At 35.2% G+C, this 9,114-nt stretch overlaps 2 long non-coding RNA genes across 2 annotated transcripts; one reads left to right on the top strand and one right to left on the bottom strand.

Moving 5' to 3' along the window:
• Positions 1–1,436: 1,436 nt before the first annotated feature.
• LOC146484533 (uncharacterized) lies at positions 1,437–3,696 on the top strand. The gene is made up of 2 exons (XR_014863579.1): positions 1,437–1,693; positions 2,715–3,696. It is a non-coding gene; the product is annotated as an uncharacterized LOC146484533 (long non-coding RNA).
• A 260-nt stretch (positions 3,697–3,956) lies between these two features.
• LOC146484532 (uncharacterized) lies at positions 3,957–7,624 on the bottom strand. The gene is made up of 2 exons (XR_014863578.1): positions 7,305–7,624; positions 3,957–4,870 (listed from the first exon to the last, which is right to left on the bottom strand). It is a non-coding gene; the product is annotated as an uncharacterized LOC146484532 (long non-coding RNA).
• Between the last annotated feature and the right edge of the window lie 1,490 nt (positions 7,625–9,114).

Genomic DNA, 9,114 nt, shown 5'->3' with positions numbered 1-9,114 from the left:
TATTGCTGAAACTTGACCTGAAGTTATAGAATTTGCCTCTAACATTATTAAAAAAATTGATAGATACAAAATGATGATTCAAAGGAGTTTATTTTAATTTACCCATGCCATTTAACCTTTGTAAAGAAGACTTTTGCTGAGCAACCTAGACTTTTGAAAAAGCTTGCAAAATATGCGGACGCCCGAGGAAACCGACTTTCTTTTGAACTGATCATTAGTTTTTGCGAGAAATTTCTCGAAATTTCACACCAAATTGGCAACTCCTGACTCAGTTTTCTGGCCGAACATATTCACAATATCTTCAGCTATCTCTAGAGCTCTGATAAGGAGACATCTTGTCATAGAAATAAACTTATCAACTGAAATGATCCACAAAACAAATGAGCAAGGAGACGATAAATGCTGTGCTTCAGTTGATTTACATTAGTAAGATGATGAAAAAGTAGAAGTTGAGTTAAACTTAAGTACTAGTCCAGAGAGTAATTGAATTTTCCTTATGTATTCCAAATCTGTGAGAGAAAAACTTGTGCATTGCCCATAGAATTTTGATGTTTAGATACAGAATGTTTGGACTATTTTGCCTTGAAGCTGGCGTCAGCCGCTCGGCCTCGCAAGGAAAGTCTTGTCATATTTTCCTGTTTTTGTGAGATAATTAAACAAAAAAAGCAAACTCCATTGCCCATTAACAATTACCAACTGGCAAATTACTTAGTACTACAGGGCATATTTGCAACGTAGCTTTTCCGATAGCTTGAGAAAAAAATGTTTTCGCCTCTCTTTTCGCGAGCGCTCGACCTGACAGTACCGGAGAAATGCGTTTAAACCCACTGATCATTTTTATTAAGTTGTTAGATAATTGTTTTTAATGGCCAATCCAAAGCTTTCAACCACAGTAAGATCTCACTTTTCCCTCCTTGTTAAATTATTTTGGATTCTCAAGTTATCTTTCTTCAAAGATGCGCAGGCCGTCACTGTTTTGTCGCATTTGCTATCAACCAGTGTCAAACTTTTGCGTATTTTCTTACTTGAAATATTAACCTCATGAGTAATGATGCTGTTTTCATGTATTATGGTAATAGGTTAAATCATAGCAATGATTCTTTGATGGCCTTGCGTAGAATTATTTGACTGATCATCCAAGAAAAAAATTTGGCGAGTTTGTAGTTTATCAATCATTCAAACTTCCCGGGTTTTACAGGAAGTGACGTCACGATGGCCCGCATCATCCGGACAAGCAATCCGATTGCGAAAAGCCGAAGTTGACCCCTCCCTCCTGATTAGCCCAGAGCTCGTGGACTTGTGGCCACCGCTGGCCTAAAACGCGCGCGGGCTCTGGGGACGAGATTGTGTGGGTTGAGAAAAGAAAGAGAAAAGATAACATCGGCCTAAGGGAGGTGACGTCATCAGGTTATTCTTCGGAGCAGCCTTCAGTAGTAATGGCGGACGACGTCGGGGAAATAAAGACTTCGAACGTTTGTTAGGATTCGTTATGGTAGAATACAGAGTTCTTTCCACTTTCGTTTCTCGGCGTCTGAACACTGACCTCAAGGATTTTACGTTCGATTTGTGGAAGAAACGTGGAACTATGAAAACAGTCAAGATTTGCTCAGGTAACATCGACCTACGGGAGGTTAACATCGACCTAAAGGAGGTTAACATCGGCCTACGGGAGGTTAACATCGACCTAAGGGAGGTACGTTTTATAGCACCACGTTTGTATCGTATGTGTTATACTGGCACAATCGTACACATGGAAAGCTTATTTGCAAGCATTAAAACTTACAATCTTGCAGGAGCTTTTCTAATCATTGACCTGAGTGTCATTTCATTAATTTTATTACCAACTCATAACATCCGCCTACAGGAGGTTAACATCTACCTAAGGGAGGTACAGTGGCTTACAGTGTATATTTTATAACTTGTCAATTCATAGACATAGAAGCTTACTCTCTAGCAGGGAAACTTGGGATCATAAGGAGCTTTTCTATCATTGACTTGAATTTCATAAATATTTTCATTTTTACCAACTCATAACATCCGCCTATAGGAGGTAAACATCTACCTAAGGGAGGTTATGGTATTATAATAAGGAAGGATGGACTTGAAGAAAGCTTACGAATCTTAAGGGGCTTTTGCATTTTGTGTACATGCCGTTTTAGAATAAATTTATTTATAAAGAATTATTATTATTATTATTATTATTATTATTATTATTATTATTATTATTTGAAAAGCCTTTTAATCTCACTAGAATGAGATTAATGAGAGTTTTCTCATTTTTTTATTTACACTCATAACATGGAATATAATATATTATTATCAATATTAATTTTTGGCAACACACTGACCTATGCTGGGCCATTTATATTCATCTAATGAAACAATTTTACAGCCATAAAGATTTGCTGTGAGAGGTGTTATGGGTTTAAATAGAAAAAATGCAGGTGCATTAAAATAGCATAATAGCTGTTATGATGATTAAAGGCAATATTATTGTTTTCTTGTTGTTGTTGTCGTTTTTTCTTGGTTGACCCCATCAACCTGTAATTTCCACATTAAATTTTGCTAGGAGTGACTGTTTATGACTGTTGAAATAACCCTCAATATGTCAGAATTTATTTTAATTTAATTTGTGATCACTTACAAGAGGTTTGACTGTTTGACTGCTTATTACAGCACATTAACAATATTGGTTTTATTTTATTTCTTTTCAGAATTCAATACTTAAACTGTGCAGACCGCTGAAGAAACTGCTACTTCAAAGACACCTATGACTCATCAATTCCTCAAAAGACATTGTGTACAACAGATGTTGTTAAACTGTTATTGTCAAGCTTGACCTCTCGTCATGTGGCAAAATTATGTAAAATTTGATATTCAAGTTTGTAGGGTTAATTGACGGAGGATCTCCCATATAATGATGGATTGGATGCAAATGGTCATAATTTTGTTCCTCTCTGGCAGGAAATTGTGTAGATTGGTATATATGTACCACTTAGAGTACAAAGATACAAAATGACCAACATTTTTAAGTAATGTTTAATTGGAAGAAAGATTCTTAGTCCTTTCTAGAACTTAAGGACAGTGCCTACTATTGTTACTGCGCATACGTTCTGTGCATCTGGAGATACTCGGGTTTCCTATGGGTGATGCCTACTATTACAGGGATATTTTTGCGCACTTTAAAACTATGCGGAGAAAGCAGAACTTAGCAAGTGATTTTGGTTTCCAAAAAGAAAATTGGGGGGAAATCATGCATTTTTCAGAGATAATAAAGCTTCAATTTGGAAAAAAGCGCCCTACATTGCTTTGTATTTTGCTGCTTTTTAGAATAATTGTTGCTTGGTTATCTCTAAAAAATGCGTGGTTACCCCCAATTTCCTTAAATTTGGCTTTCAATACCCGCTACCAAGATCTGCTTTTCCCGCATAGTGATAAACCGTGCAAAAATACTTTGCTATTAGTAGGCACCGTCCTTAAGCTGTTGTGAAAAGAAATCCCAAAAATATAACTGAGGGTCTTTCTTCTACTTAATCTTTCACCTGATATTGAAATGTATCTTTCAAATATCCATATTCAATTACAGTTATGGTTGCTAACCTTTATGGCTATTGAGTCAAAAAGATATGACATAAAGAGCTATTATTTTGTAAGTCAACAAATCAGTACCTCAAGTAAAGGTCAAAATGAAATTGAGCCATGCCATGAACCTTTGAGTGTGCTTTTCAAAAGATCCAAATGACCACCACTAAATGTTTTCATTTTCATGTTTTAAGCTCATGACGTGTCATTTGTTATCAAGTACGCTCTATGCTTCTAAATACGGGTGGAACGTTGTCATGAGTTGGAGAACAAGTCAAATTTGAACAAAAAATAAATGCCTTGTCCCCCCCCCCTCCCACATGGCATTTGTCCCCCCCCCTCCCACATGGCATTTGACCATGTACCATGCCTGGGAAGAAGGGAATTGAATTTGGCTGGGGTAGAGAAATTGAACTGAATTTACACTGTACCTTTGGCATTGGAGAATTTGGACTTTTCTCTTTTTTTTTCTTCTGTTTGAATACAATAATTATTGAACAACTGAGACAACATAATATATAATGCTCTTTATTCACAATGATAGTACAAGAGAGTGCATGGTAATAAGTAATACCTGTAAATCGATATTGAGATGCCGAAGCCGGGGGCTTATATGGCACAATTCATACAGGAGATTGGTCAAAATGGTGCAATTACTTTACAGTTTACAAATAAATAAATAAATAAATAGATAAATATTAATGTTAATAATAGTGGTGATAATAATAATAATAATAATAATAATAATAATAACTTAAATGAAAAAAAATTAAATAAATAACAAATAAAATATTAAATTAAGCGAAGCCGTGTATACGAGAGTTCAAAACGACATGAATTCACAATTTGATTGGAAGTAATCTCTAAGTTTTTGTCTACAATTCGAGATAGTAAGCGAATTACCTAAATCAAGAGGGTTGTCATTCCAAATTTGAGGGCCTTGTGCATGAAGTGCAAAAGCCCCTTAAAATTCATAAGTTTTCTTCAAGTCAATTCTTCCCTATTATAATACATACTTGCATGGTGCTATAAACATCATGACCTCCCTCAGGTAGATGTTTACATGTACCTCCTGTATACGTAGGTGGAATTGTTATCACTTGGTAAAAATAAAATGAAATTCAAGTCAATGATAAAAAAGCTCCTTATGATCCCAAGTTTCCCTGCTGAAGAGTAAGCTTCTATGCGTATGAATTGAGTACACAATATCTTTTGTGGAATTAATGAGTCATAGGTGTCTTTGAAGTAGCTGTTTCTTCAGCGGTCTGTGCAGTTTAAGTATTGCATTCTGAAAAGAAATAAAATAAAACCAATATTGTTAATGTACTGTAGTAAGCAATGAGAGAGTAATGTACAATCGTCTTTTAAGGTTTCTTAATAATCATAACATTCTCTCTGACAATCAGTATGGTTTTCGCAAGCATCACTCCACCGCTAGCGCTTATGCTCTTACTTGTTTATATGACAAAATCTCTTCCGCCATTGACAATAAGGAATGCACAGTTGGTATTTTTATAGACTTGTCCAAGGCCTTTGACACCGTTGACAATAACATTTTGATTTCAAAATTAGAGCATTATGGTGCTCGTGGCACTTCACTGAGAGGGTTCGAAAGCTATCTAAGCAATAGACAACAAATTTATATGTGGAATTTAATGGTGTCAGTACGGAGTCTTGCGAAATTAAGTGCAGGGTGCCCCAGGGTTCTATACTAGGTCCCCTACTATTTCTACTCTATATAAATGATCTGTGTAACGTGTCAAAGGTCGTGGATTTTATTCTTTTTGCAGATGATACAAACATATTTTTCTCCCACAAAGATTTTAACTTGCTTCCTGGAATCTTGAATTCTGAAATGCTTAAATTAACTCAATGGTGTCGAGCAAACAAGCTGTCCATTAACTTTAAAAATCAAATTTTGTGGTTTTTAGACCACCCCAAAGGAGGAAAACACTTGATATATCTATTCAAATTGACAACAATGCAATTGAACATGTGAAAGAGACAGTATTTTTAGGTGTTATCCTCGATGAGCATTTGTCATGGAAGCCTCACATTCTTAGTGTTTCTAGAAAAATATCAAAATCAATAGGTCTTATTTATAAGTCTAGTTTTTGCCTTCCCAAAACCTCCTTACGCTCCTTGTACTATAGTCTAGTTTACCCTTACTTAATTTATTGTGTTTCTGTGTGGGGATCGACATATCAGTCTAATTTAAATCGGATTATTGTTCTGCAAAAGAAGATAATCAGAATAATATCTAAAGTTTCTTTTGATGCTCATACTGGTGTTCTTTTTTAAAAAGAACAGGAGATTTTAAACTTCTCTGACATTTATTTATACCAAATAGGTAAATTTATGTATCTTTTTAAAAGAAGCTTACTTCCAAATTATTTTCGCGATATGTTTACTCTTGCAAGCCAGATACATTCTTATAATACAAGAAATTCCAACCTTTTCTATATACCTTATTGTCGAACTAATCTTCGAAAATTCTCAGGTCCTACGCTTTTCAACTCGCTTAGTCGTGAAATTCAAAACAGTGAAAGTATCAATTTGGCAAAAGACTTAAAAAATTCCTTCTTTCTAAGTTAAATTGACTCTTTGTTGAGCTACACACCTTTTTCTTTTTTTTTTTTTTTCTTTCTTTTTTTTTTTTTTTCTTCTTTGAAAAAAAAAATTAATTGGAATTTTCATTCAGTACCATTAACTTCTATGGTTTATCCTATAGTTCCAGGACGCCTATAGTTAATAAGCCCCAGGCTTCTATATAGGCTTCCTAGCCTTTAACACATTTCATCTTGTAAATAGTTTAGTAGGAATATTGTGTATCATCTTTAATGTATTTATGTTGTATTTTTTGGTTAATGGCAAATAAAAAATGAAGCAGTCAAACAGTCAAACCTCTTGTAAGTCAGATCACAAATCAAATTAAAATAAATTCTGACATATTAAGGGTTATATTTTTGAAAAATGATCTATCATTTCTACAGTCATAAACAGTCACTTCTAGCAAAATCTAATGTGGAAATTACAGGTTGATGGGGTCAACCAAGAAAAAAATGACAACAACAACAAGAGAACAATTTATTGCCTTTCACTGTATTCCATGTTATGAGTGTAAATAAAAAAATGAGAAAACTCTCATTTATCTCATTCTAGTCAGATTAAAAGGCTTTTCAAATAATAATAATAATAATAATAATAATAATAATAATAATAATAATAATAATAATTCTTTATAAATAAATTTATTCTAAAACGGCATGTACACAAAATGCAAAAGCCCCTTAAGATTCGTAAGCTTTCTTCAAGTCCATCCTTCCTTATTATAATACCATAACCTCCCTTAGGTAGATGTTTACCTCCTATAGGCGGATGTTATGAGTTGGTAAAAATGAAAATATTTATGAAATTCAAGTCAATGATAGAAAAGCTCCTTATGATCCCAAGTTTCCCTGCTAGAGAGTAAGCTTCTATGTCTATGAATTGACAAGTTATAAAATATACACTGTAAGCCACTGTACCTCCCTTAGGTAGATGTTAACCTCCTGTAGGCGGATGTTATGAGTTGGTAATAAAATTAATGAAATGACACTCAGGTCAATGATTAGAAAAGCTCCTGCAAGATTGTAAGTTTTAATGCTTGCAAATAAGCTTTCCATGTGTACGATTGTGCCAGTATAACACATACGATACAAACGTGGTGCTATAAAACGTACCTCCCTTAGGTCGATGTTAACCTCCCGTAGGTCGATGTTACCTGAGCAAATCTTGACTGTTTTCATAGTTCCACGTTTCTTCCACAAATCGAACGTAAAATCCTTGAGGTCAGTGTTCAGACGCCGAGAAACGAAAGTGGAAAGAACTCTGTATTCTACCATAACGAATCCTAACAAACGTTCGAAGTCTTTATTTCCCCGACGTCGTCCGCCATTACTACTGAACGAGAGTGAATGCAGGTCAATTTCCGGTATAATCGGGGCTGCTCCGAAGAATAACCTGATGACGTCACCTCCCTTAGGCCGATGTTATCTTTTCTCAACCTTCTATGTGCCTATTGGGCTGTGTTAGGTTCGCAAGGCATTGTGGACCGGTCAGAATTTAACTGACATATAGGGGGGGTGGGGAGGGGGGGAGGTATTTCCTTACTTGCACGATATTCCCTGCCAGACATTCTAAAAGCATGAACAGCTTTGAAGAAAGCCCTCAAAATCGACCATCTGTACATAGCTAAAGGATCAGCTCCTAAAAGCCAAGAAAAACAATGAAATGTAAAAATCAAAGGTAGACCTTACAGTAGGTAATACAGCAAACAAGTGATACTCGGACTTTTACTAGACCTTTCATAGTTAGACATATGTCTTAGACTAAGCCAATGGCAAGTAAAGTACTATCGAATACAAGAGATTCACATAGTACTGAACGAGACACGAATAGAGGTATTTATAAATTTTAGCCATTCAAAACGAAGGATATAAAATGTAACAGATGATATTGCAACATGCTAGAAGAATAGGTATTGTATGAGGAGAGTAAAAGTACATCCACGACCAATTTGCATTACGTAATGCTAACTGTTGACACAGTAACAACTGAGCTCAAGAGCATCACGCTCCATTAACTGCGTTTTACAATTATGTTGTAAAACTTTAATAAACAGGACACATGGCCATTTCTGCTGTTTGCCATAAACATTACTCTGAATTTCTCTTATGACTGGTCCCCTCCAAATCCTCACAGCATGCCCACCAGATTAATTATGGAAACTTCCCTTTAAACGTATTTGAAATAACTACTTGAGATATAAAGGTATATGCATTGAAACATTTAGAAAAGATGGTTTGCTATAACATGTTGTTGACTTACTTGGCTCTCCAACAGCAGTTGTTCTGCTTTGCCTTTCAAGCATGGCTGTCAAATAAGACAATATACTGGTCCCGTCCTGGAAACTCTCTGGTTTTGAGGTAGGTGACTGTTCTTCCAGTTCAGTTGGGCCATTCTCTCTGGATCCCTGAAAATAAGTTTTTGGCCAACAATGTGCAATGGAATAAATGTGATGAAATATTTTTAAGCCTGGTGAATAATTGAGATGAATATATTATTCAGTAAGTGACACAAGCATACTTGGAAAAAAAAAACAGAGTACTCAAACTATCAATTCAAACATTCAATCCTTTAATTCAAACATTCGATCCTGCAATTCAAACATTCCATCCTTCAATTCAAATGTGCAATTGTTCGGTTCAAACTTTCGATCCTTCAATACAAACATTCAATCCTTCAATGCAAATATGGAATGGGTCGATTCAAACATTCCATCATTCAATCTAAATATGGAATTGTTTGTTTCAAACATTCGATTCTTCAATCCAAGCACCCTTTTCTTCAATCCAGAAATGCCATTCTTCAAGTTAAACAGGCATTCCTTGTATTGCCTGGCCTATCATTCAGTTCAAGCATGCATTTCGTCAATTCAAACATGCCATTTTTCAATTCAAACATTTGATCATTCAATCCAAACGTGCATTT

Source organism: Pavona decussata, unplaced genomic scaffold, assembly GCF_977016875.1.
Source record: "Pavona decussata unplaced genomic scaffold, jaPavDecu1.1 SCAFFOLD_32, whole genome shotgun sequence".
In the NCBI taxonomy this organism is placed as follows: domain Eukaryota; kingdom Metazoa; phylum Cnidaria; class Anthozoa; order Scleractinia; family Agariciidae; genus Pavona; species Pavona decussata.
The sequence above is the reverse complement of the archived record's forward strand: the minus strand, read 5'-3'. Positions and strand labels throughout refer to the sequence as shown.